Raw genomic sequence first — 26856 nt, 5'->3', positions numbered from 1 at the left:
AGTGGTACTAGCTAAGCAAGCAGTGTGATGTCAGGGACAACACGTCTGCCTAATACATCTCCCTTGACTACTCTGGGTCCACATTTACACCCACACGTACAAACCACCTCACATCTACATTGATGCTATAATGATTATTGATTAGATGTATTACTACCATTATACTGCTGCTCATTGATTATTGATTTTCCATTAACATTTGTATCCATTTATCCTGCTACTGGTCACTCTTACTCCTATTTCCAGTATGTCCCCCCACTTCTAAAACCAAAGGTGGGGTGGCAGTGTAGCCTAGTGGTTAGAGTGTTGGACTAGTAACCGGGAGGTTGCAAGTTCAAATCCCAGAGCTGACAATTTACAAATCTGTTTTTCTGCCACTGAACAGGCAGTTAACCCACTTTTCCTAGGCCGTCATTGAAAATAAGAATTTGTTCTTAACTGACTTGCCTGGTTTAATAAAGGTAAAATAAATCAAATAAAAAGTTGCTCCCTGGATAAGCATGATATGCTGTCAACACACTGCACACCAGGGATTGAGTGAGGGAGGCAGATACTTATTACTCTGGCACCTCTTCCCACATGGAATGTTGTCAGGTAATATTACCTCGCCAACATCTCTCCTGTCATGTCTCTTCACCTGTCAATGCTACCGTGCTCAAGTGTCATTCCGGAGTTAATGAAGACCTCTGCTTTTCCTGGAGATAGGCACGTAATTCATAGCCTATAATTTTACAGGACTAAATAAGACCATATTGGGAGCAGGCAGCTATGATGGACAGTATGCAATTATAGCAATTACACATTTGGTTGTTGCAAATACAGTGGATATGGTTGCTCTCATCAAAAACGACCCTTCATCCATTATTTCGCAATTCATATTAAAAACCCGATGAGTTGTTTTTCTCTGCACATCAATGACTTGCCGCTGGAGTAGGACCGTTTATTATAAGGCCATGGCATGACCAATGAGAGTGACCGTGTATTGCAATCGGCGAATAAAACATAATGAATCACCAGCCATGGACGCTACAAGCATCAAATTACAGTAGAACGTTATGTATCTTCAAGCGTCTCATCTGTGTTTGGGGGTTGTAGTTTTATTCTATAATCTCTAGATTCTCATCTATGCTTCAGTCAGTAATAAAGAACATCAGTTCCCATAATACAGCAAACACACCACCACTCTGTGATGCATGTGTGTATGTTACTGTTCTAGGTTAGTGGAACAGTTGAGCCAAAGAGACGCCGTTATGCATCTTTAAAATCATTGTTTTCTGACACCGTTTTCTGATAGTGACGGCTCAATTGGATACCAAAAAGGCCAGAATAAGGTACGTCTCAGTAGAAGAAACTCTGTCGATCTGTATCTGCGTAGAGTTCTCCCTCTGCAGACAAAGGAAAACTAACTTATTGTCTTATTTAGTGATGCTAACGCACAAGTATTTGTTGTTGGTGCACAAGTTTTCTTTTCTATTTCAGATTACGGTGAGATCGGTTAACGGGCCCGATGGTCATGATTATTATTGCTTTTGCGCATAAAGACAGTTTATTATGTACGAACCAGTCTAGTGCAATGGCTCTCAACCTTTTTCATTTACTGTAGAACCAACTGAATTTTGTTTTACCCGCAGTAGCCCTGAAGTACCCCCTCATGTCCCTCATGTGCATTATTACCAGTAGGCCAATGATCTCACAAGTCTTCTTAAGTACCCCCTGTGGTTAGGCCAAGTACCCCCAGGGATCCTAGTGCCCCTATTTGGGAACCACTGGTCTAATGCAAACCCCACCTCTTCAAGGAATACCTAGGATAGGATAAGTAATCCTTCTCACCCCCCCCCCCCCTTAAATGATTTAGATGCACTATTGTAAAGTGGCTGTTCCACTGGATGTCAGAAGGTGAATTCACCAATTTGTAAGTCGCTCTGGATAAGAGCGTCTGCTAAATGACTTAAATGTAAATGTAATGCGTACACTGGAGGCTACTGCTGCTAGGCTACTGGGCCTTGTCTTGTACACTCATCTCCTGCGGTGTTATTTGAACACTCACACAGTTTAGAGGTATTTTTTGTTTTATCTTATATAGTAAAATAATTAGTTTTTTAAGCACACATTGTATTATTTGTGGACTTTTGTTAATTTCTAACAAAATAAACATAACGCAAATGCTCTTGTCAGGTGGAATAATACAGGATGTTTTTGTTGTGCTTCTTAATGGGTTATACATGGCCTATAGACGTGGTATTACCTGATACACATTCAAATCAAATGTTATTCGTTTTGTACACATATTTTGCAGATATTGAAGGTGTAGTGAAATGCTTAGCTCCAACAGTGCAGCAATACCTAACAATACAAAACAATACACACAAATCCAAAAATAAAAATAAATGATTTAAGAAATATAGAAATATTAGAACGAGAAATGTCAGAGTCAGGAATATAAATAAATATGTATATGATGGTGTGTATAGACATTATAGACAGTATATGAATAGAAAAAGTGTGTGCAGGTGTAGTTATATAGTACAGGCCGTGGCTAGAATACAGTATATACATATGAAGTGGGTTAAACAGTATATAAACATTATTCTCAAGACTCACTATTTACCTTTTGTAATCTCTGTAATATGGAGAATAATTTAGTCAAATACAAGTTAGAAATAGACCTACTGCTCCATACCGTTCTCTATTACAATGTCCCTGTTTATTCTGTTCATTTGAGGTTACATTGTATTACTGGGATTTAGACTGAGTCATGTAATCCTAAAGATAGTCACCTTTACCTCTACCTACATATACATATTACCTAAATTACATCGACTAACCTGTGCCCCCGCACATTGACTCAGTACCGGTACCCCTTGTATATAGCCTGGTTACTGTTTATTTTATTGTCTAGTTTTTTGTCTTAAATGTATTTATATTTTTTATTTCATTTTATTTTAGTAAATACTTTCTTAACACTTATTTTTCTTAAAACTGCATTGTTGGTCAAGGGCTTGTAAGTAAGTATTTTACTGTAAGGTCTACTACACCAGTTGTATTCGGCACATGTGACAAATAACATTTGATTTGATTTATGCCAGCACAATAGTGAACTGTATAGCACCTTTCCTGTTGGCTACTGTGTCTCGGCCTCAATACTAGATTATGCCTAACTGTGTGAAATGATTAGGGTGGTTGAGCTTTCAGCTTTGCAGTCTGCATGCTTAGAGTGCAATTGAAGTCCCACGTAGCTGTTGACTTTTTAAGCATGAAGTCAACTGTAAGGCTATATGTATGTCGACACATGACTAGAGTGGTGAACAATAACAATAAGACATTGGGCGATGGCTGAAATAAATAGTCTGTGACAGTGTTGTTGGCATTTGGCAGAGTGTCTTTGTGTGTGTGTTGTCATGTAGTAGAGGTAATGAATCATGGTGGTTATGGGCCTCACTGTCATCAAGGTGTTAGTAGCCCAGGGGTCTGGGGGTGTCAGGGATGAGGGTGTCAGGGATGAGGGTGTCAGGGACTGGGGGTGTCAGGGACTGGGGGTGTCAGGGCTGAGGGTGTCAGGGACTGGGGGTGTCCGGGCTGGGTGTCTGGGTACTGGGGGTTTCTGAGGGTGTCAGGGTACTGGGGGTATCAGGGCTGAGGGTGTCAGGGCTGAGGGTGTCAGGGATGGGGGTGTCAGGGATGGGGGTGTCACTGGGGGTGTCAGGCAGCTGGGGGTTCAGGGTGTAGGGGGTTTTAGGGGGGTCTGGGGGTGTCAGGTAGTTGGGGGTGTCAGGATTCTGGGGGGTCAGGGTGCTGGGTCTGTCAGGGTGTAGGGGGTGTCAGGATTCTGGGGGATCAGGGTGCTGGGTTTGTCAGGGTGTAGGGGTGTCAGGTATCTGGGGGATCAGGAGGCTAGGGTGGTTGGGGACTTGGGGGTCAGAGGGCTGGGGGTGTCATGGGTGCTGAGGGTGTCAGGATGTTGGGGGTGTCTTTCCCCTATGCCTCTACATGACCTCCATATGCTCATTGAAGAGATCCACTTACATTGAACAAACACTCCCAGAGTGCACCTCTCTCTCTCTCAGCCGTTTGTTTCACAGCAGTCACCTCTACTTCTCAATGTGCTCCTCTGAACAGGTCCTTGAGTTCCAGACAAATATATACTGTAGGTAAAATATTATAAATTATTTGAGGTGTGCTTAATTTAGCTTGAAGATTTCACTTTTGTGACTACTCTATTGGTTCTGTCTTATCAAACATTTCAATCAAGTGCAGGTCAAGTATGTAAAAGTGTTTGACTCATTTATTTGGGGTTATACGTATTGTGAAATAAAAGGGATGCCTGACTGTATTTTTTCTCCCTTTACCATGTATCCCCACATGTGTTCGCCAGTCTACCTGTGTTACTGTGTTGCCATGGAGAAGGCTTGGAGGGTGGAGTTTAGGAATGTGGGTAGTAGCTACTTCCCTCAGAGCCATGTGGAGTGCCACTACAGTGTCAGCTCACAACACACCTGGGCCAGCCATGACTGGGTCGGACTCTTCAAGGTAAAGTTAACCTGAAAGTTAACCTGATAACTGAAAACTGAGTGTGAGGAGTGGCAGACTCTGTTGAGTGTAAATAAAGTGGAATGCAAAACTATTCTTGATGTATTAACAACCAGAATTGTTGTGTGTTTACGTGTGTGCCTCCCTGTCTATCCCCCTGTCCCCTTGTCGTCTCTCTCTGTCTCTCAATGTTGATCTCTCTCTCTCTTCTCTCTCCGCTGACTCCCTCAGGTGGGATGGTCGTCAGTGAAAGACTACCACACCTTTGTCTGGGCCCTGGCGCCGGCAGGCTACCAGGAGGGCACAGATGTCAACTGCTGTGTCCATTTCCAGGGTACTGCTCTCTTTTCAAACCCTTCCTCTATTTCTGACAGTGTGCCTGGTCAACATTTATACTCTGTTCAGAGACTATAGCATACATAAATCCAGTAATTTACAGGTTTGGGTATAAAGTAATGAAATAAAGATAGATATCCACACTTAATAAAAGTGTGAGAGCGTTCAACAGTGTGTTGGTATAGATCTGTATTTCACAACATTCATACTCTGCCAAGGTTGTAAGGAAAAGCTCTAACTTTGAATTGATCTTTCAGTAAATTGAATTAGCCTGTTCGATGGTACTGTAGGCTCGTGAATGATATTTAAAGCAGAGAAAGGACTCAATAAGTTACATTGTGTTATAAAAAGGAGATGATCAGATTGTTTCCCTCTCTCGCTCTCTCTCTCTTTCTCTCTCTCTCTCTCTCTCTCTCTCTCTCTCTCTCTCTCTCTCTCTCTCTCTCTCTCTCTCTCTCTCTCTCTCTCTTTTCTCTCTCTCTCTCTCTTTCGCTCTCTCTCTCTCTTTTGCTCTTTCTCTCTCTCTCTCTCTTTCGCTCTCTCTCTCTTTCACCTTCTCTCTCTTTCTCTTGCTCACTCTCACTTTCCTTCCCTGTTTGAATTTAAATAAGTCTTTGTCCGGCTCTGAATCAATTCCTTTAAGAAGTAGGAGCTTGAATAATGAGGATGAGAGAGACAATGGTACAAAGACCAGACCAGACTGAATAACCAACCATACATTACATTACAGCAGGGGTGAATACAGAGTGACAAGTGTCCTCACAGTAGTTTACAGACTTTACACTGTGACAAGTGTCCTCACAGTAGTTTCCACTTTCCACTGTGACAACTGTCCTCACAGTAGTTTACAGACTTTACACTGTGACAAGTGTCCTCACAGTAGTTTACAGACTTTACACTGTGACAAGTGTCCTCACAGTAGTTTACAGACTTTACACTGTGACAAGTGTCCTCACAGTAGTTTAGAGACTTTACACTGTGACAAGTGTCCTCACAGTAGTTTATAGACTTTACACTGTGACAAGTGTCCTCACAGTAGTTTACAGACTTTACACTGTGACAAGTGTCCTCACAGTAGTTTACAGACTTTACACTGTGACAACTGTCCTCACAGTAGTTTACAGACTTTACACTGTGACAAGTGTCCTCACAGTAGTTTACAGACTTTACACTGTGACAAGTGTCCTCACAGTAGTTTATAGACTTTACACTGTGACAAGTGTCCTCACAGTAGTTTACAGACTTTATACTGTGACAAGTGTCCTCACAGTAGTTTACAGACTTTACACTGTGACAAGTGTCCTCACAGTAGTTTACAGACTTTACACTGTGACAAGTGTCCTCACAGTAGTTTATAGACTTTACACTGTGACAAGTGTCCTCACAGTAGTTTACAGACTTTGTGTTGTGACAAGTGACAAGTGTCCTTTTCTTTACACTGTGACAAGTGTCCTCACAGTAGTTTACAGACTTTATGTTGTGACAAGTGTTTTCACAGTAGTTTACAGACTTTACACTGTGACAAGTGTCCTCACAGTAGTTTACAGACTTTATGTTGTGACAAGTGTTTTCACAGTAGTTTACAGACTTTATGTTGTGACAAGTGTTTTCACAGTAGTTTACAGACTTTACATTTACAGTGACAAGTGTCCTCACAGTAAGTTTACTTTTACACTGTGACAAGTGTCCTCACAGTAGTTTTTTCACTGTGACAAGTGTCCTCACAGTAGTTTACAGACTTTATGTTGTGACAAGTGTTTTCACAGTAGTTTACAGACTTTATGTTGTGACAAGTGTCCTCACAGCAGTTTACAGACTTTATGTTGTGATAAGTGTCCTCACAGCAGTTTACAGGCTTTATGTTGTGATAAGTGTCCTCACAGCAGTTTACAGACTTTATGTTGTGATAAGTGTCCTCACAGCAGTTTACAGGCTTTATGTTGTGATAAGTGTAGCTTCCCGTTGTAATCTGTAATGGTTTACAAGCCCTGCCCCATCCGACGAGTGTCAGAGCCGGTGTCATAGGATTAGTTTTTTGTCCTGTATTGACACTTTTCTTGTTTAATGGTTTGTCGGGGGGCATAATGGGATTTCTTGTAAGCTTCCGGGTTTGTCCTGCTCCTTGAAAGTTGCAGCTCTAGCCCTTAGCTCAGTGTGGATGTTGGCTGTAATCCATGGGCATACTAATGTAAAAGGGCAGGCCGAGCAGATTACCTCATTTCATTCCGGTTTATGTTGTGAAGCATAAACAAAATAAACCCGGAATACGCGAGACACATCGAAAGCCGGGACTCCACAGATCATGAGGATGTCTTATTTGTCTGCCAGTGACCTACTGTTATTGATCACCAACCCCGAGAGTCAAAATGTTTATTTAACACAAGGTTTTCACCAAACAGCAAACATCTTACAAGGTAAGCTTCCATTTGGTCTGTGTTTAAGTTATAGATACATGGGGAGGTATGAAATGAAACCTTTAGGTTGGAAGGAACAAATCCAGCCTATTGCCAATGCTATCTGATGATGTGTGACTTAATGAAAACATTGAACATCCACAGAGTGACTATACCTTTGCACATGAAAAATATGATGAAACACTTGGATATCCCCTGTATTTCCACCGACACCACCACATTGTTTGAGAGAGGTTGGTGTTGTAGAAATTCTGTTTTTATACTGAACAATAACTTTTAGGTTCATCCAGTGTGCAATTACCACATTCGGACACTTTGGTGAGGTTGAAAGGACACTTGAATGTAGCCTGGATACTACATAACACAATGTTTGAGTAGGGTTGATATGGTAGAAATTGTGTTTTCATACTGAACAAATAGCGTTTGTGTATTGCACTTGGAAACGGACACTTGGAAACATCCCGTGAACACACCTGACACCACTTACTAAAACATTTGCCCATTTCCAGTTCTGAGGTCTATCAATCCCATTTTTTCCTATATTGTTCACATGTTGTGGAAGCCATCTGATGTGTTTCCAGCTCTGGGCATTAATAATTCAGTCATAGCTTGTTAATGAAAGATTACAAAAAAAAAATATATATATATATATATATTATTTTGTGTGTGCTTGATCTTGTGTATTCTGAACTACGTTACTCCTATCTATCTTCTGATCATTTCCTCATAATCTCCCAGATGTCTTCTTACCAAATATACCCTGTTTTGGCATGTCAGAATCATGTAATTACACATGAATAGCAGTTACTTTTGGGTATGTCTATTTAGGCGTAAATCTACATTTTGCCATTACATCTAAGAGGATAAGCATGTAGACATCTAGTTAAATATTCCACTGACCATTTCCCTTTACTCCTCCCTCCCTCTTGCAGCCTCCTACCTGCCCAAGCCCAGTTCCCAACAGTACCAGTTTGTGTACGTGGATGGGAAGGGAGAGGTGTGCTCTGCCAGCCCCCAGTTTACCTTCAGTGCCCCCAAGCCTCTGGAAGACCTGGTCACCCTGGAGGAAGGAGCCCACGGAGAGGAGGGAGGGACTGACATGCTGCTGGTTGTACCCAGGGCTGAGCTACTGCAGGTGAGCAGAGAGGAGGAGGGGGGGTGTAGTTAAGGAGGAGGGGGATCAAAATGCTGCTCGTCGTAGCTAGTGCTGAGCTACTGCAGGTGAGCAGAGAGGAGGAGGGGGTGTAGTTAAGGGGAGGGGATCAAAATGCTGCTCGTCGTAGCTAGTGCTGAGCAACTGCAGGTGAGCAGAGAGGAGAAGTGGGGGTGTAGTTAAGGGGGAGGGGGATCAAAATGCTGCTCGTCGTAGCTAGTGCTGAGCTACTGCAGGTGAGCAGAGAGGAGGATGGGGGGGTGTAGTTAAGGGGGAGGGGGATCAAAATGCTGCTCGTCGTAGCTAGTGCTGAGCTACTGCAGGTGAGCAGAGAGGAGGAGGGGGCGTAGTTAAGGGGGAGGGGGATCAAAATGCTACTCGTCGTAGCTAGTGCTGAGCAACTGCAGGTGAGCAGAGAGGAGAAGTGGGGGGGTGTAGTTAAGGGGGAGGGGGATCAAAATGCTGCTCGTCGTAGCTAGTGCTGAGCTACTGCAGGTGAGCAGAGAGGAGGATGGGGGTGTAGTTAAGGGGGAGGGGGATCAAAATGCTGCTCGTTGTAGCTAGTGCTGAGCTACTGCAGGTGAGCAGAGAGGAGGAGGGGGGTGTAGTTAAGGGGGAGGGGGATCAAAATGCTGCTCGTTGTAGCTAGTGCTGAGCTACTGCAGGTGAGCAGAGAGGAGCAGGGGGGGTGTAGTTAAGGTGGAGGGGGATCAAAATGCTGCTCGTTGTAGCTAGTGCTGAGCTACTGCAGGTGAGCAGAGAGGAGGAGGGGGGTGTAGTTAAGGGGGAGGGGGATCAAAATGCTGCTCGTTGTAGCTAGTGCTGAGCTACTGCAGGTGGGCAGAGAGGAAGTCTGAGCAGGGGGGAGAGGGAGGACAGTAAAGGGAAGTACATATTTCCATGTTTCACTTCTAGAGAAAGTGAATGAAATTGGATATGAATGAAAGTGGATAAAATGTATAAACAGAGGTGGTAATCAATACACTGTTCCAAAGAGATGGAGATCCAGATTGATCATGTTTTAGGGGGACTCATTTTCTCTCTTTCTCTCTCTCGATCAGAGTCGCCTGCAAGAGTGTCTGCGTGAGCGGGCCGAATTGATCCATGCGCGGGAGGGGGCAGAAAGGATGAAGCAGAGAGAGAAGGAGAAGTACAGGAAGGCGAGAGAGGCTTGGGACAGAGGACGTGAGCAGCTGGAGAGGAACATCTCTGAGCTGAAGGAAGAGCTGCAAGAGAGCAGAGACAGGATGGAAGAGATGGAGAGGAGGCAGGAGGTAATGTAACATTACAAGACAGGGTTAATGTCCATGCCAAGGTTGTTTGATTATGTCCAAGTAGCCCCAGTGTCTGTGTAAAATGTGATTTGACGTAGATAGACAAGATCACAAACCCCAGATGTAAATGATCTTGTAATGCTAAATGCCAAAACAGCAGGAGTACATTTGCAGGTCTAATGTGCATTTCCATCTACAAGGAGGTTCAGGATACCATACTTTATAGAATATATACAGTTAAAGTATGAAGTTTATATACACCTTTGCCAAATACATTTAAACTCAGTTTTTTACAATTCCTGACATTTATAATCCTAGTAAAAAATTCCCTGTCTTAGGTCAGTTAGGATCACCACTATATTTTAAGAATGTGAAATGTCAGAATAATAGTAGAGAGAATTATTTATTTCAGCTTTTATTTCATTCATAACATTCCCAGTGGGTCAGAAGTTTACATAAACTCAATTAGTATTTATTAGCATTGCCTTTAAATTGTTTAACTTGGGTCAAACGTTTTGGGTAGCCTTCCACAAGCTTCCCACAATAAGTTGGGTGAATTTTGACCCATTCCTCCTGACAGAGATGGTGGAACTGAGTCAGGTTTGTAGGCCTCCTTGCTCGCACATGCTTTTTCAGTTCTGCCCACACATTTTCTATAGGATTGAGGTCAGGGCTTTGTGATGGCCACTCTAATACCGTTTACTTTGTTGTCCTTAAGCCATTTTGCCACAACTTTGGAAGTATGCTTGGGGTCATTGTCCATTTGGAAGACCCATTTGCGACCAAGCTTTAACTGAACTGATGTCTTGAGATGTTGCTTCAATATAGCCACATAATTTTCCCTCCCTCATGATGCCATCTATTTTGTGAAGTGCACCAGTCCCTCCTGCAGCAAAGCAACATGTTGCTGCCAAATCAAATCAAAATTTGTTTGCAGATGTTAATGCGAGTGTAGCGAAATGCTTGTGCTTCTAGTTCCGACAATGCAGTAATAACCAACGAGCTAACAATTCCAAAGCTACTACCTTATACACATAAGATTTATGAATGAGTGATGGTACAGAGCGGCATAGGCAAGATGCAATCGAGTACAGTATATATATATAATTTTTTTAACCTTTATTTAACCAGGCAAGACAGTTAAGAATTTTCAATGACGGCCTAGGAACAGTGGGTTAACTGCCTGTTCAGGAGCAGAACGACAGATTTTGTACCTTGTCAGCTCAGGGATTTGAACTTGCAACCTTTCATTTACTAGTCCAACGCTCTAACCACTAGGCTACCCTGCCGCACCTATACAGCCTATATACATATGAGATGAGTATGTAAACAAAGTGACATAGTTTAAAGTGGCTAGTGATACATGTATTACATAAAGATGCAGTAGATGATATAGAGTACAGTATATACGTATACATATGAGATAAATAATGTAGGGTATGTAAACATTATATTAAGTAGCATTGTTTAAAGTGGCTAGTGATATATTTTACATCAATTCCCATCAATTCCCATTATTAAAGTGGCTGGAGTTGAGTCAGTGTGTAACGGTTCTCGTCTGGTGAAGGAGAAGCGGACCAAAATGCAGCGTGGTGCTTATTCATGTTCTTTAATGAAAAAAGGAACTCGACATGAAATAACTAACTATACAAAAAACAACAAACGGAACGTGAAAACCTATACAGCCTATCTGGTGACAACAAACACAGAGACAGGGACAATCACCCACGAAATACTCAAAGAATATGGCTGCCTAAATATGGTTCCCAATCAGAGACAACGATAATCACCTGACTCTGATTGAGAACCGCCTCAGGCAGCCATAGACTATGCTAGACACCCCCAAGACAAAACACACCACAAAAAACCCATGTCACACCCTGGCCTGACCAAATAAATGCAGACAAACACAATATACTTTGACCAGGGCGTGACAGAATCCCCCCCCCTAAGGTGCGGACTCCCGGACGCACATCAAAACAATAGGGAAGGGTCCGGGTGGGCGTCTGTCCATGGTGGCGGCTCCGGCGCGGGACGTGGACCCCACTCTATCAATGTCTTAGTCCCTCCTCCTCGCGTCCTAAGATAGTCCACCCTCGCCGCCGACCATGGCCTAGTAGTCCTCACCCAGAACCCCACTGGACTGAGGGGCAGCTCTGGACTGAGGGGCAGCTCGGGACTGAGGCAGCTCGGGACTGAGGGGAAGCTCGGGACTGAGGGGAAGCTCAGCACTGAGGGAAAGCTCGGGACTGAGGGGAAGCTCAGCACTGAGAGGAAGCTCAGGCAGGTAGTTGGATCCGGCAGATCCTGGCAGGCTGGCGGTTCTGGCAGATCCTGGCTGACTGGAGGATCTGGAAGAGTCTGGTTGACTGGCGGATCTGGAAGAGTCTGGTTGACTGGCGGATCTGGAAGAGTCTGGCTGACTGGCAGATCTGGAAGAGTCTGGCTGACTGGCAGATCTGGAAGAGTCTGGCTGACTGGCAGATCTGGAAGAGTCTGGCAGCTCTTTGCAGATCTGGAAGAGTCTGGCTGACTGGCAGATCTGGAAGATTCTGGCTGACTGGCGGATCCTGGCAGACTGACGGATCTGGCTGCTCCATGCTGACTGGCGGCTCTGACTGCTCCATGCAGACTGACAGCTCTGGCGGCTTCTTGCAGACTGGCAGCTCTGGTGGCTCCTTGCAGACTGGCAGCTCCTTGCAGACTGGCTGCTCTTTGCAGACTGGCAGCTCCTTGTAGACTGGCAGCTCCTTGCAGACTGGCAGCTCCTTGCAGACTGTTAGCTCCTTGCAGACTGTCATCTCTGGCTGCTCCATGCAGACTGTCAGCTCTGGCTGCTCCATGCAGACTGGCAGCTCTGGCTGCTCCATGCAGACTGACATCTCTGGCTGCTCCATGCAGACTGACAGCTCTGGCTGCTCCATGCAGACTGACAGCTCTGGCTGTTCCATGCAGACTGACAGATCTGGCTGCTCCATGCAGACTGGCAGCTCAGGCTGCGCTGAACAGGCAGGAGACTCCAGCAGCGCTGTAGAGGAGGAAGGATCTGGCAGCGCTGAACAGGCGGGAGACTCCGACAGCGCAGGAGAGGAGAAACGCTCCGGCAGCGCTGAACAGGCGGGAGACTCCGGCAGCGCAGGAGAGGAGGAAGGCTCTGGCTGCGCTGAACAGGCGGGAGACTCCGGCAGCGCTGTAGAGGAGGAAGGCTCTGGCTTCGCTGAACAGGCGGGAGACTCCGGCAGCGCAGGAGAGGAGGAAGGCTCTGGAAGCGCTGGAGAGGCGAGGCGCACTGTAGGCCCGATGCGTGGTGCTGGCACTGGTGGTACTGGGCCGAAGACACGCACAGGAAGCCTGGTGCGGGGAGCTGCCACCGGAGGGCTGGTGTGTGTAGGTGGCACAGGATGGGCTAGACCGTGAAGGCTTACTGGAGATATTGAGAGCAGTGCTGGCACAGGACGTGTAAGGCTAGGAAGGTGCACAGGAGGCCTGGTGCGTGAGGCTGGCACCATCTTCACCAGCCGACTAACACGCACCTCAGGACGAGTATGGAGCACTGACCCAGGTGCCATCAAATCCCCGACACGCTCCGTCGGGCAAATTCCATGCTTAAAACACCAACACAGCAACTCCCTCATTACTCTCTCCTCCAATTTCCCCATTAACTCCTTCACAGTCTCTGCTTCGCTCACCTCCAACACCGGCTCTGGATCTGGTCTCCTCCTTGGCTCCTCACGATAAACAGGGAGAGTTGGCTCAGGTCTGACTCATGACTCTGCCACACTCTCCCTGAGCCCCTCCCCCAATACATTTTTGGGGCTGACTCTCGGGCTTCCAACCGCGTCGCCGTGCTGCCTCCTCATACTGGCGCCTCTCCGCTTTCGCTGCCTCCAGTTCTTCTTTGGGGCGGCGATATTCTCCAGGCTGAGCCCAGGGTCCTTCTCCGAACAATTCGTCCTCCCATGTCCATTCCTCTCTTTGTTGCTCCTGCTGTTGCTGTTGCCTGTTACCACGCCGCTTGGTCCCGTTGTGGTGGGTGATTCTGTAATGGTTCTCGTCTGGTGAAGGAGAAGCGGACCAAAATGCAGCGTGGTGCTTATTCATGTTCTTTAATGAAAAAAGGAACTCGACATGAAATAACTAACTATACAAAAAACAACAAACGGAACGCGAAAACCTATACAGCCTATCTGGTGACAACAAACACAGAGACATGAACAATCACCCACGAAATACTCAAAGAATATGGCTGCCTAAATATTGTTCCCAATCAGAGACAACGATAATCACCTGACTCTGATTGAGAACCGCCTCAGGCAGCCATAGACTATGCTAGACACCCCAAGACAAAACACACCACAAAAAACCCATGTCACACCCTGGCCTGACCAAATAAATGCAGACAAACACAATATACTTTGACCAGGGTGTGACACAGTGTGTTGGCAGCAGCCACTCAATGTTAGTGGTGGCTGTTTAACAGTCTGATAGAACTGTCTGAGATAGAAGCTGTTTTTCAGTCTCTCTGTCCCAGCTTTGATGCACCTGTACTGACCTCGCCTTCTGGACGATAGCGGGGTAAACAGGCAGTGGCTCGGGTGGTTGTTGTCCTTGATGATCTTTATGGCCTTCCTGTGACATCGGGTGGTGTAGGTGTCCTGGAGGGCAGGTAGTTTGCCCCCGGTGATGCGTTGTGCAGACCTCACTACCCTCTGGAGAGCCTTACGGTTGTGGGCGGAGCAGTTGCCGTACCAGGCGGTGATACAGCCCGACAGGATGCTCTCGATTGTGCATCTGTAGAAGTTTGTGAGTGCTTTTGGTGACAAGCCGAATTTCTTCAGCCTCCTGAGGTTGAAGAGGCGCTGCTGCACCTTCTTCACGATGCTGTCTGTGTGAGTGGACCAATTCAGTTTGTCTGTGATGTGTACGCCGAGGAACTTAAAACTTTACTACCCTCTCCACTACTGTTCCATCGATGTGGATAGGGGGGTGTTCCCTCTGCTGTTTCCTGAAGTCCACAATCATCTCCTTAGTTTTGTTGACGTTGAGTGTGAGCTTGATGACAAGTTTGGAGGGTACTATGGTGTTAAATGCTGAGCTGTAGTCGATGAACAGCATTTTCACATAGGTATTCCTCTTGTCCAGATGGGATAGGGCAGTGTGCAGTGTGTTTGAGATTGCATCGTCTGTGGACCTACTTGGGCGGTAAGCAAATTGGAGTGGGTCTAGGGTGTCAGGTAGGGTGGTGGTGATATGGTCCTTGACTAGTCTCTCAAAGCACTTCATGATGACGGAAGTGAGTGCTACGGGACGGTAGTCGTTTAGCTCAGTTACCTTAGCTTTCTTGGGAACAGGAACAATGGTGGCCCTCTTGAAGTATGTGGGTACAGCAGACTGGGATAGGGATTGATTAAATATGTCCGTAAAAACACAAGCCAGCTGGTCTGTGCATGCTCTAAGGGCGCGGCTGGGGATGCCGTCTGGGCCTGCAGCCTTGCGAGGGTTAACACGTTTAAATGTTTTACTCACCTCGGCTGCAGTGAAGGAGAGTCCGCACGTTTTGGTTGCGGGCTGTGTCAGTGGCACTGTATTGTCCTCAAAGCGGGCAAAAAAGTTATTTAGTCTTCCTGGGAGCAAGGCATCCTGGTCCGTGACTGGGCTGGTTTTCTTTTTGTAATCCGTGATTGACTGTAGACCCTGCCACATACCTCTTGTGTCTGAGCCGTTGAATTGCGATTCGGTCATGTTTCCGGTCACCTTGCCCTGATTAAAAGCAGTGGTTCGCGCTTTCAGTTTCACGCGAATGCTGCCATCAATCCACGGTTTCTGGTTTGGGAATGTTTTAATCGTTGCTATGGGAACGACATCTTCAACGCATGTTCTAATGAACTCGCTCACCGAATCAGCGTATTCATCAATGTTGTTGTTTGACGCAATACAAAACATATCCCAGTCCACGTGATGGAAGCAGTCTTGGAGCGTGGAATCAGATTGGTCGGACCAGCGTTGAACAGACCTCAGCGTGGGAGCTTCTTGTTTTAGCTTTTGTCTGTAGGCAGGGAGCAACAAAACGGAGTCGTGGTCAGCTTTTGCGAAAGGAGGGCGGGGCAGGGCCTTATATGCATCGCGGAAGTTAGAATAACAATGATCCAGGGTTTTACCAGCACTGGTTGCGCAATCAAATCAAATCAAATCAAATCAAATCAAATTTATTTATATAGCCCTTCGTACATCAGCTGATATCTCAAAGTGCTGTACAGAAACCCAGCCTAAAACCCCAAACAGCAAGCAATGCAGGTGTAGAAGCACGGTGGCTAGGAAAAACTCCCTAGAAAAGCCAAAACCTAGGAAGAAACCTAGAGAGGAACCAGGCTATGTGGGGTGGCCAGTCCTCTTCTGGCTGTGCCGGGTAGAGATTATAACAGAACATGGCCAAGATGTTCAAATGTTCATAAATGACCAGCATGGTCGAATAATAATAAGGCAGAACAGTTGAAACTGGAGCAGCAGCACGGCCAGGTGGACTGGGGACAGCAAGGAGTCATCATGTCAAGTAGTCCTGGGGCATGGTCCTAGGGCTCAGGTCAGTTGAAACTGGAGCAGCAGCACGGCCAGGTGGACTGGGGACAGCAAGGAGTCATCATGTCAGGTAGTCCTGGGGCATGGTCCTAGGGCTCAGGTCCTCCGAGAGAGAGAAGGAGAGAATTAGAGAACGCACACTTAGATTCACACAGGACACCAAATTGGACAGGAGAAGTACTCCAGATATAACAAACTGACCCCAGCCCCCGACACATAAACTACTGCAGCATAAATACTGGAGGCTGAGACAGGAGGGGTCAGGAGACACTGTGGCCCCACCCGAGGACACCCCGGACAGGGCCAAACAGGAAGGATATAACCCCACCCACTTTGCCAAAGCACAGCCCCCACACCACTGGAGGGATATCTTCAACCACCAACTTACCATCCTGAGACAAAGCTGAGTATAGCCCGCAAAGATCTCCGCCACGGCACAACCCAAGGGGGGGCGCCAACCCAGACAGGATGACCACATCAGTGAATCAACCCACTCAGGTGACGCACCCCCTCCAGGGACGGCATGAGAGAGCCCCAGCAAGCCAGTGACCCAGCCCCTGTAATAGGGTTAGAGGCAGAGAATCCCAGTGGAAAGAGGGGAACCGGCCAGGCAGAGACAGCAAGGGTGGTTCGTTGCTCCAGAGCCTTTCCGTTCACCTTCCCACTCCTGGGCCAGACTACACTCAATCATATGACCCACTGAAGAGATGAGTCTTCAGTAAAGACTTAAAGGTTGAGACCGATATGCTGATACAATTTAGGGAGTCTTGTTTTCAGATTAGCCTTGTTAAAATCCCCAGCTACAAGGAATGCAGTCTCAGGATATGTGGATTCCAGTTTGCAAAGAGTCAAATAAAGTTTGTTCAGAGCCATCGATGTGTCTGGGGAATATATACGGCTGTGATTATAATCGAAGAGAATTCCCTTGGTAGATAATGCGGTCGAAATTTGATTGTGAGGAATTCTAAATCAGGTGAACAGAAGGACTTGAGTTCCTGTATGTTGTTGTGACCACACTACGTCTCGTTAATCATAAAGCATACGCACCCGCCCCTCTTATTACCAGAAAGATGTTTGTTTCTGTCGGCGCGATGCGTGGAGAAGCCAGCTGGCTGCACCGACTCCGATAGCGTCTCTCCAGTGAGCCATGTTTCCGTGAAGCAAAGAACATTACAGTCCCTGATGTCCCTCTGGAACGCTACCCTTGCTCGGATTTCATCAACCTTGTTGTCAAGAGACTGGACATTGGCGAGTAGAATGCTAGGGAGTGGCGTGCGATGTGCCCGTCTCCGGAGCCTGACCAGAAGACCGCTCCGTTTGCCTCTTTTACGACGTCATTGTTTTGGGTCGCAGGCTGGGATCCATTCCATTGTCCTGGGTGGAAGGCAGAACACAGGATCCACTCCGGGAAAGTCATATTCTTGGTCGTACTGATGGTGAGTTGACGCTGCTCTTATATTCAGTTCTTCTCGACTGTATGTAATGAAACCTAAGATGACCTGGGGTACCAATGTAAGAAATAACACGTAAAAAACAAAAAACTGCAGTTTCCTAGGAACGCGAAGCGAGGCGGCCATCTCTGTCGGCGCCGGAAGTACGTACTTCACGGTTGGGATGGTGTTCTTCGGCTTGCAAGCATCCCCTTTTTCCTCCAAACATAACGATGGTCATTATGGCCAAACAGTTCTATTTTTGTTTCATCAGACCAGAGGACATTTCTCCAGAAAGTACGATCTTTGCCCCCATGTTCAGTTGCTAACCGTAGTCTGTTTTTTTTATGGCGGTTTTGGAGCAGTGGCTTTTTCCTTGCTGAGCGGCCTTTCAGGTTATGTCGATATAGGACTCGTTTTACTGTGGATATAGATGCTTTTGTACCTGTTTCATTCAGCATCTTCAGATGGTCCTTTGCTGTTGTTCTGGGATTGATTTACACTTTTCGCACCAAAATACGTTCATCTCTAGGAGACAGAACGCGTCTCCTTCCTGAGCAGTATGACGGCTGCGTGGTCCCATGGTGTTTATACTTGCAAACTATTGTTTGTACAGTTGAACGTGGTACTTTCAGGTGTTTGGATATCGCTCCCAAGGATGAATCAGACTTGTGGAGGTCTACATTTTTTTCTGAGGTCTTGGCTAATTTCTTTTGATTTTCCCATGATGACAAGTAAAAAGGCACTGAGTTTGAAGGTCGGCCTTGAAATACATCCACAGGTACACCTCCAATTGACTCAAATGATGTCAATTAGCCTATCAGAAGCTTCTAAAGCCATGACATAATTTTCTGGAATTTCCCAAGCTGTTTAAAGGTACAGTAAACTTAGAATATGTAAACTTCTGACCCACTGGAATTGAGATACAGTGAATTATAAGTGAAATAATTTGTCTGTGAACAATTGTTGGAAAAAGGACTTGTGTCATGCACAAAGTAGATGTCCTAACCGACTTGCCAAAACTATAGTTTGTTAACAAGAAATTTGTGGAGTTGTTGAAAAACGAGTTTTAATGACTCCAACCGAAGTGTATGTAAACTTACGACTTCAACTGTAGATTTTATACACCTCTTTATTTCTTGCTCTTTCTCTCTCTCCCTTTCTCTCTCTCTCCCTTTGTCTCTCTCTCCCGTCATCTCTCTCTCCCCCATTACAGCAGGTGGAGGCGTCAGGGGAGGCCTTGGAGAAGAGTCAGGAGAAGAGTTCCATACTGGCCAAGAAAGCAGCCAACAATCAGCGAATCAGAGAGCTGGAGGATGACATTAAAGCGCTTACTCTGAAAGCTGTGGAACGAGAGACTGAGCTGGAGAGGTCAGAGACTTTCACGATCTCCCTCAACCTCAATCTCAACCCTCCTTTTGATCTTTCTCTCTCTCCATCAACCTCAATCTCAATCCTTCTTTTGATCTTTCTCTCTCTCTCTCTCTCTCTCTCTCTCTCTCTCTCTCTCTCTTTCTTTCTCTCTCTCTCTCTCTCTCTCTGCAAAAATATGTTTACATTTCCAAAGCAAGTAAAATAGATAATACACAGAAGTGAAATAAACCAAAAAATAGTACATTAAGCATTACACTCACAAAAGTTAGACATTTTGTCTTTATCTCTCTTTCCTCGTCTCCCTCAATCTCTTATCTTTTTATCTGTGTGCTTGTTATTCTTAAACTATTCTCTGGTTAACGCTAACTCTGTCTCTGTGTGTAGGATGAAGGAGAGGGACAAAAAGCAAGCAGTTCAAATGATGGAGGAGGAGAAAGAGAGAAAAGTTCTGCAGGTACTATAATGACTTGAATTTATTTAGTGCTTTTCTAATTGTTTTTCACTACCAATGTGTAGTGTCTTACCTGGGTGAATTATAGCAGCCATTTTGTGCCCAAACCCTAACCACACATCATGTCTGATCCCAAACTCCTCATCCTCCTCTTCTTCCTCTCTCCCTGTGTCTTCCTCAGCTCAAGCTGGAGCAGACCGAGGGGGAACTGCGGAGCCTGTCTGCTGAGTTCCAGGGTCTGAGGAGCTCCCTGGCCCAGAGAGACACACATGCCCTGCAGCTACGGGACACCATCACCACCCTCAAACACGCCCTGCAGCTACGGGATACCATCACAACCCTCACACACGCCCTGCAGCTACGGGACACCATCACCACCCTCACACACGGACTCATCATGGCACAGAGGAAAGAGGTGAGCCTGGCACCACCCTTACACACCATCACACACGGACTCATCATGGCACAGAGGAAAGAGGTGAGCCTGGCACCACCCTTACACACCAACACCACCCTCACATACAGACTCAACATGACACAGAGGAAAGAGGTGAGCCTGGCACCACCCTTACACACCATCACCACCCTCACACACAGGCTGAATATAGCACAGAGCAAACAGGCGAGACTAGCACCACCCTTACACACCATCACCACCCTCACACACAGGCTGAATACAGCACAGAGCAAACAGGCGAGACTAGCACCACCCTTACACACCATCACCACCCTCACACACAGGCTGAATACAGCACAGAGCAAACAGGCGAGACTGGCACCACCCTTACACACCATCACCACCCTCACACACAGGCTGAATACAGCACAGAGCAAACAGGCGAGACTGGCACCACCCTTACACACCATCACCACCCTCACACACAGGCTGAATACAGCACAGAGCAAACAGGCGAGACTAGCACCACCCTTACACACCATCACCACCCTCACACACAGGCTGAATACAGCACAGAGCAAACAGGCGAGACTAGCACCACCCTTACACACCATCACCACCCTCACACACAGGCTGAATACAGCACAGAGCAAATAGGCGAGACTGGCACCACCCAGAGAGAGATAAGTCCAGTTAATAAGAGGATGTAAGGGATTGGGAGGGGAAAGAACAGAAGACAATGCAACAGGAACAGTACACATTGCTCAGTACACATTGCTGTCCCTTGTCCTTACCAGTCATCTAACACAAACACTGCTGTTGAGTTTATTTTAACCAACATTGCAAACTTTGCTGGTTAAAAGAATAGGGATGGGAAGTTGGATAGGGAGTGGTGAGGGTGATTAAAGACAATGCAACAGGAAAGTACCCAATGTCCCATGGCCTCACCAGTCATCTAACAAAACCATGTTATTGTTGTTGAACTGTCATGGCATCCCACTCTCACCCTCCTCTCATCTTTCCTATCAGGCGGAGAGCGAGGCCTCCCTGGCTGAGATGTGGGGCCTGCGTGAGCGTCAGGGGGCCAGCGAGCGTGGTGCTGAGGGCCTGAAGGAAGAGCTGTGTGCTCTGGTGGCCCAGAGGGACCAGGGCCAGACAGAGGTGCACCAGGCCAGGCTCCAGGCGGCACAGCTCACCCTGCAGCTAGCTGACGCCAACCTGACTCTGAGGGAGGGCAGAGCACACTGGGCCCAGGAGAGACAGAGCCTGCAGCGTACCACTTCGGTAGGACAAACCACTGCAGACAGGAATAATCATATGGATGGACCTAATCATATGAATTGGATTACTCAAGTAGTCATTCACCTTGAATGCAAGTAGCAGAATGTCTTAGCAGCAAAATAACATATCAACATTCTTTTGACTGTGTGGTAGCCTAGCAGCAGGTAGCCTAGTGGTTAAGAGTGTTGGGCCAGTTACCGAAACGTCGCTGGTTCGAATTCCTGAGCCTACTAGGTGAAAAATCTGTCGATGTGCCCTTGAGCAAGGCACTTAAACCCTAGTTGGTCCTGTAAGTCGCTCTGGATAAGAGCATATGCTAAATGACTAAATGTTAACGGTATGTTTCTCACCCTGGCAGAAGGACAGAGAGCGTCTGGAGAAGCTGATTGGAGAGATGCAGCGGATTGAGGAGAAGCTTCAGGAAGAGAGGATGGAGAGAGAGAAGGTGGAAGTGGAGCTGGGAAGAGAGAAGGACTGTAACCGGGTAAACACCTACTCTACAACATGGAAATCAACATCTACAGATATGACTAGATACACCAACAAACTTGGAAATCAAAATCAACTCTCTATACACACCAGTGGAGGCTGCTGATGGGAGGACGGCTCATAATAATGGCCGAAATGGAGTCAATGGAATGGTATCAAACATATGAAACACCTAAAAACATGTTTGATTCCATTCCATTGACCCCATTTCGGCCATTATTATGAGCCGTCCTCCCATCAGCAGCCTCCACTGATACTGAAATGTGTCCTCTATAGTACATGCAGCTCCAAGATTGTGGGTTTGATTCCGATAAAATACTTTATTTTGGGTTACTATATATTTCTGTCAACATGCTGAAACCTTCAAACTGGAAAAACTAGTCTCTTTGATTACTTATGATGTGCTGTGCTGCTGATCAGGCTGTGTATAGCAGTATATGACTCCTGCTATTGATGACTGCCCCTTGCAGGTGCAGCTGAGTGAGACACGCAGGGAGCTCCAGGAGCTGAAGGCCAGTCTGAGGGTGGCCCAGAAGGAGAAGGAAGAGCTGCTGCTGGAGAAACAGGCAGGACCCCTTCTCTACACCTGTCCAACACTTCAACCACCATTTCCCTTTCCCACTGTCCACATACATTCACATTTCTGAATCAACTGCTATCCCCTACCCATTACTCCAGACGCTCTCTGTCCTTCTGCCATGGGGAGGGAGACACGCACCCACACACACGCACGCACACACACGCACTTACACGCACACACACACACACAGATAATAATTCCTATGTGTCTAGAGGTGTAGAGGCTAGGGGTTATGTTGGGATAACAGTTGTGTGTGTAGATGAGTGTCTGACAGGTCGCTGCTCTCCTCTGTACAGGACCTGATGGAGTACATGCGTCAGGTGGAACAGAGGATGGAGGCTGTGGCAGACGCCAAGTGGAGCGCTGCAGTGTTCGCCCCCACCAATGAGCGGACACACCCACACTAAAACATTGTGGACCTGCCCTAACACTGAGCTGTATGTACAGCAATACAGCAGTGCTCATTTGATCTGTGGGCTGTCACAACAAGAAATTATATTTCTACACCAAATAGAATCTGAGATTAATTGAACCTATCATGAGGTAGATACGGAGACTAGAGCCAGGAGTTTTTCCCCTCCAGGGAGAACTCCTGACCCTTGCCGTGCTCTGTTGATCACTTAACACTGTTGTTTTCCACTCTGTGTGTCTGACAGGTCTCCCTGACAGTTCTCTGTCTGACTCTGTGGATGAAAACCCTGAGGCCCTGCAGCCCCCCCGCCAGACCTCTCTGTCCTCCCGCCCTCTGGCCCACTACAGCCTGTGTGACCCCCAGGCCCAGCCTGACTCCCTGCTCCCCTCCACCCCCCCTTCCTCCCCCAGGGATATGTCACGGCCCCTCTCCCGAGGGGGCGTAGTCATCAGCCAGCCCGCCCCCTTTTGTTGCCAAGGCAATCAGAAGATACCCTGACACACAGCTCTGAGTCGGTAAGAGACAGTATCAGATGCTCTTACATGCGCACACACACACACACACACACACACACGCACGCACGCACACACACACGCTTATTACACTATAATGACTTATTACACTATTATGGCTTATTACACTATTGTGGCTTATTGCACTATTATGACTTATTACACTATAATGACTTATTACACTATTGTGGCTTATTACATGACTATGGCTTATTACACTATAATGACATATTACACTATTGTGGTTTATTACATGACTATGGCTTATTATGGCTTATTACACTATAATGACATATTACACCATTGTGGTTTATTACACTATTATGGCTTATTACACTATTGTGGCTTATTACACTATTGTGGCTTATTACACTATTATGGCTTATTGCTGGACATGTATATGATTATTACATGTGTGCCTTGCTGCTCTCTCTCTATTTGTGCATGTGTGTATTTGTGTGCGTGTGTGTATTTGTGTGTGTGTGTGTATTTGTGTGTGTATTTGTGTATTTGTGTGTGTGTGTGTGTGTGTGTGTGTGCAGGAGGAGGAGGGTGACACAGCCCTATGTGGAGGACACAGCTCTGGAGACGAGACAGCTCTGCTGCTGCCTGAGACCACTGTCCTCAGGTAACACACACACACACAGTCCTGTCATTCCACCCCCCCCCCCCACACACACACACAGTCCTGTCATTCCCCCCCCCCCCACACACACACACACACACACACCCACTCCTGTCATTCTCCACACACACACACACACACCACACTGTACTGTCATTCTCACACACACACACACACACACACACACACACACACACACACACACACACACACACACACACACACACACACACACACACACACACACACACACACACAGGGATGGTATTTACGATGATAGGCTGAGTATGGCTCGCATAGATGGAAGTTTTCAATATCAGGTCGTAAAATAATTTGAATGAGGGTGAGGAGGAGGAGGAGAAAGAGATGGTGTAAGACAGTGTAAGACACAGTGAGTGACGCAAGGAGGGAGTGAGGGAGGGGATAAGGGAGAACAAGGGGACAGATTCGTTGACAGCAGGCTGTAGCAATGATTTGTCTACAGGCTAGTACCGCAGTCACGGGCCAATTTTCAGCATCATTAAAGCTCTCTCCCACCCTTTCCCTCTATATTTCTCCCTCCCTCCCTCCATCTCTCACCTCTTTCTTTTCATATTACATTCCTTTTCTACAGTTCTGCTGTGCCTTGACTCCACTACACATTTAGCAATTGTGACGATAAAGATGAAGATTTGATTGATTGATTGTTCATCACCTTACCTTTCTTGGTTGTTCCCTGCCATCCAGTGACCTGGCTGATACCTCTCAGTGGTAGAATGGCGATGCGGGATCAGATCTACACCAGCACTGGCTGTTTGGCCATTACTTTAACTTGCCATTCAGCACACAAGCACACACACTACAACTCACCTCTACTCTTGACAAACTATGTTAATATGCAATTTGCTTTTACATTTTATATGAACTCTTTCTTTGGCGTATGACTTTAAGGCTGTTGTGTTGCCCCCAATATACTTAACCTGGTCTTGAGAATGACATAATACCTGTCGTAATAGCTGAAATCGTAGTTACGACCTGACATAGGACTGTTATAAAGCGTAAAAAACATTTGACATTTTAAAGGGTTAATTCGATTTGAAATAGTAATGTTTTATAACAGGGTTATTTCAGTTGCAGAAGGAGTTGATGTCGTGAGCTTTATGGATTGTGTCACTTTATGAGACATCATGACAGGTCACTAATTAACACAAGTCAGTTATTAAAGGCTCCCTCTCTGATTTCGGTCGAGCCAGAAAGAAATACTCTATAATTGTTTCAACGTTTCGTCTCCTAGAAAAGAACGATGAAAAACATTGCATTTATTTGTTACAGTATATTCATAGTAATCTGGTTGTTTTTATTCACAGTTCTCTCCATTTCAAATCTAAAAGTTGCTTTTAACTTTTCTGTCTGCGCAGAAAACTTTTACCTCTTCAGAATACTGTAATTATAGTTATTGAAACACACTACAACTATATTAGAAGAATCATTGTAAAGTACTGACACATAACATGATTTTCCTCATATTCAATCCTAAGATTTTATATTATAAGCACTTTCTGTTCTTCATTATTATTTGATTCTTGCTTTATTAATGCTGTCCTAGTGCTAGTTGAGAGGATAATTACAGACAGAGAAGCATCTGAAATGGGAAAAACCATCGGGGGAAGTTTGGTTATAGAGAGATTAATCAAGATGAATGGTAGAGCAGAATGGTAGTTAGAGTGGTCGGAGTGACATTTTAATGTTCTCTCATGTTTTTATTAATCTCATAATATATTCTATCCTCATCTACATAAAGCTATTGCTCCTGCAGGCTGGTAGCAGTAGAGTCCCTGCAATAAGAGCATACATCATACCACCTTTGAACCTTAAATCAGTGTTTGGTTTTAAAGCTAAATCAATGTATTTGTTATAGAAGAAGTACTTCTAGATTATCAGTTTTATTAGACTAGTATTGTACATGGTTTGCTCAAAGCTCTGCTTTAGAGTGATGCAGTTCTACATTTGTGCCTAAATAACACATTGGGAAATGAATAGTCTCTTCTTCAGCCAAGCATCATCAGTCTGGCAAACAAGACTTGTAAACTAAGGAATCTCATGATAACATAATGTCATTTATAGATACAGATGTTACAAGACTTGTACACTAAGGAATCTCATGATAACATAATGTCATTTATAGATACAGATGTTACAAGACTTGTAAACTAAGGAATCTCATGATAACATAATGTCATTTATAGATACAGATGTTACAAGACTTGTAAACTAAGGAATCTCATGATAACATAATGTATTTATAGATACAGATGTTACAAGACTTGTACACTAAGGAATCTCATGATAACATAATGTCATTTATAGATACAGATGTTACAAGACTTGTAAACTAAGGAATCTCATGATAACATAATGTCATTTATAGATACAGATGTTACAAGACTTGTAAACTAAGGAATCTCATGATAACATAATGTCATTTATAGATACAGATGTTACAAGACTTGTACACTAAGGAATCTCATGATAACATAATGTCATTTATAGATACATTTATAGATGTGTTACAAGACTTGTAAACTAAGGAATCTCATGATGACATAATGTCATTTATAGATACAGATGTTACAAGACTTGTAAACAAGAATCTTGATAACATAATGTCATTTATAGATACAGATATTACAAGACTTGTAAACTAAGGAATCTCATAATAACATAATGTCATTTATAGATACAGATGTTACAAGACTTGTACACTAAGGAATCTCATGATAACATAATGTAATTTATAGATACAGATGTTACAAGACTTGTAAACTAAGGAATCTCATGATAACATAATGTAATTTATAGATACAGATGTTACAAGACTTGTACACTAAGGAATCTCATGATAACATAATGTCATTTATAGATACAGATGTTACAAGACTTGTATGTCATTTATTTATAGATACAGATGTTACAAGACTTGTAAACTAAGGAATCTCATGATAACATAATGTCATTTATAGATACAGATGTTACAAGACTTGTACAA

The 26856-nt window shown here is 45.2% G+C and overlaps 1 pseudogene; it reads left to right on the top strand.

Moving 5' to 3' along the window:
• The first annotated feature begins 1229 nt into the window (after nt 1-1229).
• On the top strand, nt 1230-25962 carry LOC135504041 (calcium-binding and coiled-coil domain-containing protein 1-like; annotated as a pseudogene).
• Nucleotides 25963-26856: the final 894 nt, after the last annotated feature.

Source organism: Oncorhynchus masou, chromosome 18 (genome assembly GCF_036934945.1).
Source record: "Oncorhynchus masou masou isolate Uvic2021 chromosome 18, UVic_Omas_1.1, whole genome shotgun sequence".
Classification (NCBI taxonomy): Eukaryota; Metazoa; Chordata; class Actinopteri; order Salmoniformes; family Salmonidae; genus Oncorhynchus; species Oncorhynchus masou.
Note: the sequence above shows the minus strand (reverse complement) of the source record. Positions and strands in the feature narration are given on the sequence as shown.